The sequence below is a fragment of the Cibotium barometz genome, chromosome 8 (genome assembly GCF_041138505.1).
Source record: "Cibotium barometz isolate CiBa-2024 chromosome 8, ASM4113850v1, whole genome shotgun sequence".
NCBI classification, from domain to species: domain Eukaryota; kingdom Viridiplantae; phylum Streptophyta; class Polypodiopsida; order Cyatheales; family Cibotiaceae; genus Cibotium; species Cibotium barometz.
Window position 1 is genome coordinate 33,903,405 of NC_141053.1, and position 12,109 is coordinate 33,915,513.

Here is a 12,109-nt window from a genome sequence, read left to right on the forward strand (position 1 = left end):
AACGCCCATACCCTTGAATCTTTTGATGATTGACCTTTTTATGGTAAACAATAGTATTCTTCCAAACAATAAATGCCAATTAAAACATATCTACACAATAGTATTCTTCCAAACAATAAATGCTAATTAAAACATATCTACACCAAATCCGAAAAGAAATTCAGAAACAAAAATCCTCTACCTTTGACTAGACAATTTCTGCTGATTCCTCACAGTATTTTGTATAAGGCAGTTAGTATTCTATGTGCCCTCCTCTAGTCTTTTCCATATAGAAAGCTTAGTAGTTATTCATTTTTCTATCTAACCTTCATTATAATTGATCAAGAAGATGAGCTAAAGATTAATGCAAAGCCATCTTTTCAATCCTCAAAATTATTTTATAAGGAGTTAAATGTCTCTTGGTATGCCAAGTATCAAAAACAATTTTGTAAAAGTGCCTATGCCATATGGTACATGATCAGTTTTGCAGCAGGGATATGGTGTTTAAAGGCTCCAAGTATATAGCTTTTTGAAACTTGAGGTGGCACCTTCTCATTGGTTAGCAAAGTGCTCTTTACATATATTTTTTAATGTCATGATGAAATGTCTAGTGGAACCTTTTATTTGTCAACCTTGTCGGTCTCTAATCAAAATTTTGAAATTATTTTGCTTTTGCTGATGCATGCACAGAATTTTGAAGGTGATGTTACTTATTTATAGGTTTCAAGTCAAATTATCTAGATCAATATGTGCCCTTAATCATTTGTCTTTTGATTGTTTGAAAAAAAGCTTAGAAATCCAGTAGATCTAAAGATTTTAACCTTGCCATTAACTTGTTCATCCAAATCTCTCTCTCTCTCTCTCTCTCTCTCTCTCTCTCTCTCTCTCTAGGGTTGGTTTTTCCTCTATGCCATGCCTTGTTTGAGGAGGACTTTAGGGCACGAGGACCAACACTTCACTGTGGAGAGGATGTAGAGAATGCCGCTTTAAACACACACTCTCTCTCTCTCTCTCTCTCTCTCTCTCTCTCGTGGGGTGTGGTGAGGGGGCCCAATTTCTTTTTTGTGCTAGAACTTAGGTTATAATTTATAGACCTTAGGTTACTGAAGGTCATCAAATTTATTAAATGGCTATATCAGTGGCTAGACCGTAGGTTACTTAGGGTCATTATATTAATTAAATGGCTATCTAAGTGGCCATTTGATTAATGCACACTCATAGAATTATAGTGAAAATGCTTTTTGGTGAACAATAGACATTGCATTCTTTTTATTTTTCCCCAACTTCTACTTAATGTCTATTGTGAGTGAGAGCATATCAAAGATTAATGCTCTATATATCTATTTGTCTATTCATTTATCCGTGTAGTCTATCGTTAATGGCTTGTCTATCATCGGAGCCTAAACACTCAAAATTACCTTTTGCTAGTTAATCCATGGTGTTAGTCTTTCTTCGTTTGTTGGGTAGTAGCCCATCTTGAGAGTTTCACTTTTTTATACTTCTAAGTGGACTTATGTTATAGATCATGGAAAGCTAAAGCATTGTGAGGTTGGAAGATGATGATGAATGTGAATCATTAAGGCTTCTCTCACTGCAACAACCACACTGTGGTAGTGTTTAATCTATCATTACCCTAGTTGAGTGATGTAGTTGGTTGGGTCAAGTTGGACTCAACATTGTGTGATATGGGTCAGCTTATCATCATATGACCACCCTTGGATATTACACATAGATGGGTCAGCTTATCATCATATGACCACCCTTGGATATTACACATAGATGGGTTCTCAATAGCTTCCATTATATTTAGATTATTAGTTTTGAAATCTAGCTTTAGTTCTTTTAAACACTCCTCTATCTCATTGTCATTCTAAATCGCCATTTAAGCTTCCTCACATGAGTACACGAGAGTGAACGTGGTTTCCATTAGTTATAATATTAGTCAACCATAATTTGAAATTGTTCTCCATCTCTATCTTGTTGAGTTCTTGTCTTCTATGAAGGTCTTGCTATTTGCATATGCAACTAGATGCAAGATGCCAAAATATTGTTATCTTTGATGAAAGCATAGATGCAAACTCACTCAATGTTCAGATATCAAAGAGAACACAAGGAAGAGAGAGATAGTAAAAGGCTAGTTCACTAGGAGCAAGAGCTCGAAGTACAAAATGATCATCAACTCTAAAATTGAGGATGAGGTTGCTTATATACTAGCTAACTTTGATATGCACGAATTGCCAAGAAAGAGACAATTTCTAGATGTGGATTGTCGTGTATTGTCCCAATCGAAATCATTGAAGGCCTATAGAACAATAAGATATCCAAAATCAGATAGAGGACCTACTTGATAGGAAATTTATTAGGCCTAGTAGTTCACCATACGGAGCACATGTTTTCCTTGTCAAAAAGAAGAATGGAAAATTTTGCATTTGTATAGACTATCAAGCTTTGAATAAGAATACTGTCAAGAATAGGTATCCTAATCTTAGACAAGTTGAAAGGAGCTAAGGTATTTTCCAAGATTGACCTTAAATCTAGTTATTATCAAGTTAGAATGGCCAAAGAGGGTGTCTACAAGGCTGCCTTTCGCATGAAAATGGGTCATTATAAGTTTTTAGTAATGCCATTTGGACTTACTAATGCTCCGGCTACATTTAGTCATATGATGAACCTTATATTCTTGAAGCACTACAATTTCATGGTTATCTTCTTTGATGATATTTTAGTCTTTAACAAAGATGAAGACAAGCACGAAAAACATTTAGAGAAAGTGTTCAACCTTTTGAAGAATCAACTCTATGCCAATCCAAACAAGAGTGATTTCTTCCAAAAAGAGATTGAATATCTTGGGCACATCGTGTTTGCCGATGGAATTCGTGTTGACCCTAAGAAGATAGAGACCATTAGAACTTGGCCAGACCAAAGGACATTCATGAATTGAGATCTTTTCTTGGATTGTGTTCATATTATAGAAGATTTATGAAAAAACTTTTCTTATAAAGAGCATTACTTGATTGAACTGTTGAAAAAACTTTTCTTATAAAGAGCATTACTTGATTGAACTGTTGAAAAAGGCCAAAGTTTTCCATTGGACTCACATATATGAGAAATATTTTAATAAGTATGCACTTACACATGCATCTGTATTGACACTACCTGGTTTTCTTAGACCATTCTTTGTGGTAGTAACTGATGCTAGTGGGCATGGAATTAGTGTTGTACTTATGCAAGACAATCATCCTATTGCCTTCGAGAGTAGGAAATTGAAACCATCTGAGATTAATTATAGCACTTATGACAAAGAATTGATTGCTGTTGTGCATGCATTTAAAATTTGGAAGCATTATCTCATGGGTTCATTATTAAAACTAGTATGGGATGCGCCTTTTATTTATATCATTTTCTATGATTAATATGTTTCAGCAACTGTGTACGATGGTATGATATAGTCAAGATTAATGTGTTTAATTTGTTGTGTACAGTGCTAACTAATATTATTTTGGTGAAGGTGATGATTGAGTGGCAGACTATGTGTTAGTCATGGGTGGAACATGTGTTGGACCACAATGAGATATCTTGGAAGACATATGTTCACTTCTTAGGTTTTCATATTTGGCATTTATATTTTTTGGAAGGCCTTGGCCTTAAACCTTTGTACATAACAAATAGTATTTTTATGTTTCTGATAGGCCCAAGACTCTATAATTAGGCTTGCTATATTTTTGGACGAAGCTTGTACGCTGAAAGACTCAAAAAGCTATTAGGCTTTATTTTTGGAGTATCTTTTTGTAAATAGCAAGCATCAATATATTTAATCATGGGTGAGCAGTACGATGGGCCATACTCACCTAGGGGAGATTGAACCCAACCATGTGTCGATGGTGACTTCTTCTCTATTGTCAAGATTTCATGGTTTATGCTATTTTTTTGAATTGTTTACGTAAGGTTTTGGCCTTCAATTTGTGCAAAGTCTATTTTCTATTAATTTTTGTGTTTGAGTTTGAGTAATTCTTCTCCAAGGTGTCATAAGATCCAAACAAAACCACTTATGGTTAAAGTTCTAGGAAGTATAATCTGTTTGTCTGTTCTCTGACATGGACAATACATTTATCATCTCTGCAAATTCAACATTAAGACCTCCCCTTGCTAGAGTGGGAATAGAAATCAAATTCTTTTGAATACTTGGAACAAAAAGTATATTTTAAAAACAAATATCTACACTACTTGCAGTAGAGACAACTATCTCACCACCACAATACCTTTGAATACCTAGAACAAAAAGTATATTTTGAAGACAAAGATCCTCATGACTTCCAGCAGTAGTGAAAACTATTTGACTAATACCTTTTATGGGGTAAGAGGCATTGTTGACACATGTAACAGTGTGGCAACTTTGCATAGTCTTCATATGTTTGACAAAACTTTGTTGAGAAGTTAAGTGCACTGAGACATGCATCCTATCACTCAAGAAACCAACTCATAGATAGTTGCACTGAGACATGCATACTGTTTAGGATTATAAGTGTAAATAGACATTAGTGAGAGAATTCTTGATGGACAATGACATTAGTAGAGTCTTCTTTCTTGAAACTTTGATTGTTAAAAGAAGAGGACCTTTGTTGGATTCCATTTTTTCTTTTTATTATTTTGAAGTTTGAAGAAATTTTCAATTGCATGGCCAAGCTTCTTGTAATACCGGCAAGTCACCTTCTTTGGTTTATCAAAATCATCATTAGCCTCATAAGTTTTATTAGAATTGGTCTTCTACTGAAATTTCTTGCCCTTATTCTTGGATGCTAGAGCGTGATCACTACTAGAACTTTTAACAACATTCTTTCTAGATTGTTCCTCCTGCAATAGTAAGCTAACAAGCTCCTAATAGGTGAGAGGGACTCTATTTCCTAGGGGCTTCACACGTGAGTTCATTAGGAGGGGTATATTAATTTAAAAAAGTTATAGAATTACATGTACTGAGGGGTTCTTTAACCAAATTTGAAAACAAACATAAGTTTATGAAGAAAAAGGGGTCCTTTTATTTAGAAAAGTATGTAAGTGTAAGGCGTTTTTTAAATACTCCTTGAACGCATGTGATACATAGTATTCCTTCATAATGCACCCCTCGAGCTCTATTGCCTCTCAAAGCAAGATGGAGAGAAGTATTGAAACCCATATAAGATTTAGGCAAAGAGTTAAGGGTGATGTTAATCATATCCTTTTCAAGAATGACTTCTTAAATATTAAGAAGCTGCTCTCTCAAGTCGTGTAATTTTGTTAAAGGTTAATTCATGGATTGTGCAACAATTGATGGCACACTTAAGCTACACTCCATAAGGAGCATATCCTATTATGACCCCACCATCTTCACATGGTGCCATTCAAGCTTTTGTGAGCCATCCATCGATGGTGACTCCTCATGCTGGGACATGTGAGAGTGGGTTGATCCTTGGTTTGAGAAGGTGCTGTAGCCAAAGCGAGTAGGGGGTACCCCCACTATTGATCCATTCAACTACCTAATAGGGCAGGTCGTGACTCTTTAATATATATTTTGGTAATGGGCGATGATTTTGCCTTCATTGCCGAGGAGGGTAATGAGGAGGAGGTGGGCACTACATTCAGCGGTGCACTAGGCCCAAGTGCACCTTTAAGCTCGCAATGTGAGATGATTATGGATTCTAATTTGCCCATAGCATGATAGTGGCATGTTATTATTATGCATAGGGTCAGATGCGCAAGAGAGACATTGAGTCTGTGCAATATGAGTCGGGTAAGGAGGTGATTATATACTCTCATCTAGTTCTCTTGCTATGAAACTTACGCTTTGAAGAGTTAAAATCAAGAAGGTAGGCCCCCCAATGTAGACCCTTAACTAGCACAACCATGTGAGCATCCTAGAGATCATCAGAACTAGAGAGATTGTAGATTGATATTATAGCCTCCTCCCACTCTTTTGTTGTATGTAGGGCTCTTCATTTTGTATCTTTTCTCTAGGATCAGTTTGTATCTTTTTCCCATATATATGATGATTTGGCTTTTATTTTGCACCCATTATTTCTAAAATTTTGAGTACCATATATGTTTGAGTGTGGTCGTATTATGTATGGGTATGATTTACCGCTCTTTTTTTAATATAATCCAAGGGGTCCCATATGCATTTTTTTTCTTCATGTCTTGGTTTTCCACAGAAGTTGCAAGACTTCTTAGGAAAATCCTTTTTTTGATTTATACCTTGGAAGGATGGTTTACCAAACTCTTTGTAGCCTCCTTTGTTGAAGAAAGATCCTTCTGAGTTTCTTTGCCTTTGCTTGACTTTGGTGTCTTTGTCTAGAAGGGATACTTCCACATCCATCAATTTTGGTGTGCTAGCAAGTTTGTGAGTGTGGTAACAATGTTACTAAAATCCTCTTGGGGTAGGCTCTTTATACAAGACCACATCTATGATTACATCTTCTTCAATGATCTTTTTGGTCTTCGTCTTCGTCTAGAAGGGATGCTTCCACATTCATGAATTTTGGTGTGCCGGAAAGTTTGTGAGTGTGTAACAATGTTACTAAACTCCTCTTGGGGTAGGCTCTTCCATGAGCATAGCTAAGATCACATCTTTTTCAATGGTCTTTTTGATCCTTTGCAAGCTGGGTGAGAATACTTTTCATATAGTTGAGGTGAGTCGGAAGTGAGACTCTTTTTGATCCTTTGCAAGCTGGGTGAGAATACTTTTCATATAGTTCACAAACTAGTACAACTATAATCGCTCGATTGAGTGGAGATCTTGAATTGTTTGAAGCGATGAGAGCTCTCCTCAATGGGGATAACTCAATGTTGAATCACCACCGTTTGTTGACATGCATAAGGCACGTCCCCAATGTTGAGATGTCAAGCTCAACATGAGTTGACACTCACAAGGCGCCTGCATGACCGTTCGACATTTACATCACTGGTGGGTTTGGTAGCTAGCACTGACATATCTTCGCTAGAGATTCTATAGTTGGACTACACCGACTAGTCCACACCCACCCACTCCACTTAGCGTGTTCACATCATGGACCGCTTGTATATACTCTATTATGTGTGTTAGTCATGCTATCTTCTTTGTAGACCTCTTTTGTTGTGTGAAGAAGAAGAAGAATTTTCAGCCTCTCACCTTGTGTGTTCTCTTGTAAGGTTTGTGTGAGTGTGTGTGCTTGCAAGAGCTCAAGCTCTCTTCTCCCCTGCATCTTTTCACCCAATATACTCTGGAGACACCTTGAGTTGTACCCAAATCAATAGTCCTAGTGGAAGAAGAAAATACCAAATCTAGGTTAAAATTCCACTTAAGAAATTGGGACAATACTTTAAAGGTGATGAGTCTAACGCACTACCAATCACATGCCCAAGGGCATCACAGTAATGGGAGTCCTTGATATGGTGGTGCGGGAGTCAATATAATCACTACGAAATGCTGGGAGAAGATGGCCAAGCCATGTTTAGAAGTCTTAGACATCATTGTCAAGATGGCTGACGTGACTCTCGCCAAACCTATTGGGATGCTACAAGATTTAAAGATCAAGGTTCTCAAACATTGGGTTAAACATACCCTCATTGTTATGGAATTTTTCAAACAAAAGAATCATATGAAATGATCCTAGGATGCCCGTTCATGAGAGAAGCAAAGATGGTACATGACTGGTCTAAGAACCATGTCTACCTCCAATTTGATGATTCCATCATCAGGGTTGATCTTGTGACTAGCTACGTACATCCTATGGGTAGTGGAGGATTGTTTTGAAAACCGTTCAGACACCACCACTTATTCAGCCCCATTGCAATACTGCTATACTTATAGAGAAGAGACTGATGTAGGGAAGGACCCACCCTAGAAAGATGCTAAAAAACAAGCTATTGAGCCTGAAGATGAGTCTAAACTGGATACATATGATAGCTACAATTGATAGTTGGGGAGCTATAGGAACATGGGTTATGCCTAATGGTGAGGAACTACCTAACTTTGTGCCCCTATGAATGATTCGTGCCAACGAAAGGGCCGCTCAAAAGAAGACCCAAGCCCAAGAGGAGGTAAGTGAAAGACGAGCCAAACTGCAACAACGTCGAGAAGAAAACCTTAAACATACTACACAAGCCTTTGTGGGAGAGGTTGAAGGAGACTTAAAGGAGCACATAACACCTCTATAAATATCCATTGAATTTCCTAGCCCTTATGGTAAAGTGCTTTATAATGCATTACTTGATACGGGGGCTAGTTACAATCTAATTTCCTTTAATGCATGGAACGAGTTAGGAAAACCCCAACTCGTAGATACCTCCTTTAAAGGTGAAAGATATCCATGTTAGAAATACTAAGGTTATTGGGCTATTACAAATAGAGATATACTATGATGGCAACAAGCAACTGGTGGGAGACCTGCCAGAACATTACCTGAACCGATAATACTTGGTCATACATGGATGAAGGTTGCAGGATGTATGATTGACTGGTCAATAGGGTGTGTCTTTGTGGGTGAAACCACAACTGGACAATCTACTCATAAACCCCCCTGCCACCTCTCACTATTATTAAGGGTCGTAAAATGAGGAGGAAGCTTCAACATCCACAAAATCTATGGAAACCCCCTCCACTTCAGCGTATTCAAAAAACTCTTGATTCTTCTACCTCCACTTTAGCGTCAACTATTCAAAAAACTCTCCATTTTTCTACCTCCACACAACAAACACCTACATATAAAAAAAATGAACATATATGATGAGCTATAAAGTGGAACCCCAAATCTACCTTGAAATGGGTTCCCAAGATTTCTCCATCAAAACTGCCTCAACCAATCAAGCAAGGAGAACCTCAACACAAGAATCGGCGTAGGAAGTCCAAGTTAGAAGTTACCCCAAAATGGATCCCTAAATTCATATTAAAAGATCAAGGCTACTATGAGGGTAACCATTGTATTGGTATACCAAAACATAAAAGTATACCACTAGTCTCACTACTACACCACTTACAAATTCCCAAGTCTCCACAATGATGGATAAAAGCTTCAATAGCTCAAATGCCATCAAAGGGAAAGCTATTGGTAAAGAATCTTTCACCACACGAAATGCCCAAACAAGTCTAGATCCCAAAGAGAAACCCTATCACACGAGATATGGGGTGATTGATGGTGAAGCTTCTACATCACTAAAGGTGACAAAACCATTGTTGGCTATCCAAGCCCCAACACCATTGATTTACCTAGAACAACCCACTATGAAAGTGTCAACTCCATTGCTCATCTATAAGGGTGAAGTAAACCCACGGACGCTGAGTGGCTAAGATATCTCGAAGTCGCTAAGGTGCACGAGGAGTTCTCTAAGATATCCATCTAGTCTTTGAGAGTCCTTTGTTACCACCCATTAAAGCTAGAAGTTGACATGCCACAACAAGTAACAAAGGGCGCTCTAGTCAACAAACACTGATGGAGCAAAGTTGAAAGGGATGGTTACAAAAAACCTACAATACCTTCATGATGTCAAGGTATGATAGAAAGCAGGAAGGGGAGAATTATGCTTATATCATTACGTTTACCCTTCACATTTTTCTCCTGACAAGATCATTTCCGTATCAAGAGGGAGCCTATTGGGAAAAAGCTAACCCATGACAATATAACTTGAACCAACAGTGTACAACAATACACATTAAAAATCCGACTGACCATACAAATGTTTTTTTAATGATGAGAAAGAGCACATGCCAAATAAAAAATTAAAATACGACTCTGCTGTGAATATAGGCTGTGTGAGCACGTGTCAAATAAAAGAATGAAGTACGACTCTACTGTGAATATAGGCCATGAACATGGACTTTTTGTGGACTGACACACGAGTGACCCTATCTTGGATCCGGATTGCCAATAATGGTACTATCGAGGGCAGCTAAGTATTCCTCCTTTCTAGACCCACTCACACTATTTTTATACACCACTAGGGGAGAGATGTTGTGGAGCCACCTTTGTGGACCTATTCTACCTACAGTTCCATCCCCTTGCACCATGCCTTACGTGTTGAAATGTGCATGTAAAATGAATGGGTTATTTGGTTGAGTATGTGGGAAAGCACCTTAGAGGTGCAAGATAATATTGTGTCGTGTGAATTTTGAGAGCCACATAAAAGAATGTGGAAAAGGGAGTGCCACATGGCATGATGATGTGTAAAGTGGGATAAGGCTATATGGTTTACAAGATATGCAATAGAGCTATTGTTGAGTGTGCAATCTCTCTCTCTCTAGTCATGGAGTTTCTTGTGTGGTTTAATCCACCTTAATCTTTATGCTTAATCTTGTGTCTATCACCATGATCAATCCCATATTAGGATTCTTAACATGGTATCAGGGCTAGGGTGGGCTCTTGGTCATGGTGCATATCTATGTATAGTTTTCTTATTTATGAGGTTATTTGATCAAGCATTTAATTACGTATTAGCATTTTGATTTAAAAAAAAATTATGCACACTGATATTATTATTTATATTTGCATTTGTAAGGATTTGAGAAAGATTTTCATTAGAAGATAGAGATTATGAAGCTTTCTACAAAGCTGAAAATGGAGATTTCAGCAATATGAAGACCTTTGGATTCTACATCGTCAACAAGGAGTTGCCAAGGAGACAATGGTGTCTCAAGATAAGGTTGGTTCTACAGTTTTGTCTCATGAAATTTTGGGAAATGGTTTCTATTTTGGCCCATGTGTGAATCCCTTAGTACCTTTCAATTTGGCAAGGATGTGAGGTGCATTCTTATTCGTGTGAAGACAAGCAATTATGGGCTGGATGACACCCAAATGGAGCTGATTGTGCTGATTTTCTCATGAAAGATGAGATGGTTATGGATGCTATTGGAGCATTCATTTTTCTGATTTATGCGCCTGTGGTTTCATTTGAGAGACCATGTGAGAAGCACCCTTGAAGAAGATGCATGCAAAGTGAAGTCTTAATAAGGAGACTTCACAAATGAAGATGAAGTTGTCACCATCAAAGGAGCTGCCCGGAGAAGGATGCACAGGAGGATTTGGATCATAGGAGTTGCCAAGAAGAGAAGGTAACTTGTGAAGCATTGCTTGTTTTTATTGTGAGCATTAACGGAATGCTCTATGAGAAGGATTGTAGATGAAGCTTCTTTAATAGCAAGAAGCTAACACCAAATAGCTTGCAAGAGGTGGAAGTCTCTACATTGAAGTGAAGAAAAAAGCTCCAATGATGGCAACCTATGGATAAAGAGAGCAAGAAGGTGCTCATAGCAGTCTTTGTGACTTGTGCTTGGAGGAGAGGCAGTAGAAAATCTTGAGGAGAAGAAAGCCCCAACGGGTGGCCAACCTCAAAAAGTAGAAGCTCAAATCGGCAACACCACCAAGGGGGAACCTAGCACAGATGTAACTCCATTCGCAATAGCTCCCTTTAGTAATAGGAGTTGTATCATGATGCAGCAAGCTAGGAGGTAGACGGAGCAACAAACCGTGAACCAAGAAGCGACAGTTTTCTCACGCTGGGCTGAGTAAATCTCGACTCTTATAGCCACACATCAAGATTGCGAGAGCAGCCCATGCGAGAGTGCTCGTCGCTCTTGCAGGCCACACCCTAGTCCAACGGTAGTAGTGTGAGCGATAGCTTGTGTGCGATAAGCAAAGGGAGCATAGAGGTCACAATGGCCAGCCGAGGAAGGCAAAGTTAGTTGGGTAGCTTGCTCACGAGCAAAAGGCACAAGAGAAAGCCAACTCATCATCGTGTAGAGAGAACAACTCGGCGTTCACCAACAATGAAGGAGACATTGGTGGGTAGAGTAGATGCAGGGTCTCAGCAATAGCAACTTCCGACCTCGCCTTGATGCACAAGAGAGAGATCAGATTGTTGAAGAATTGGGATAAGGTACTTTCAGGCTGAAGGATGTGTTTTGGGACTCCGGTTTTGAAACCAGTAAATGGATTCCGACTGAAAAAGTTCTATGGAAAGGTCCCTAAAATCCCTCATTGGATGGTGAATAAAGCTGAGGAGATAGCAGTCAAATGGGTAGATGTTGTGCCAGAAGTTCTAGTGGAAGATTCAGTGAATGTGACTGATTGTCAAGGCAGAAGTGATGACGTATGGCTGCGGAGTTGTAGAGCGGAATGCGGATTGGATG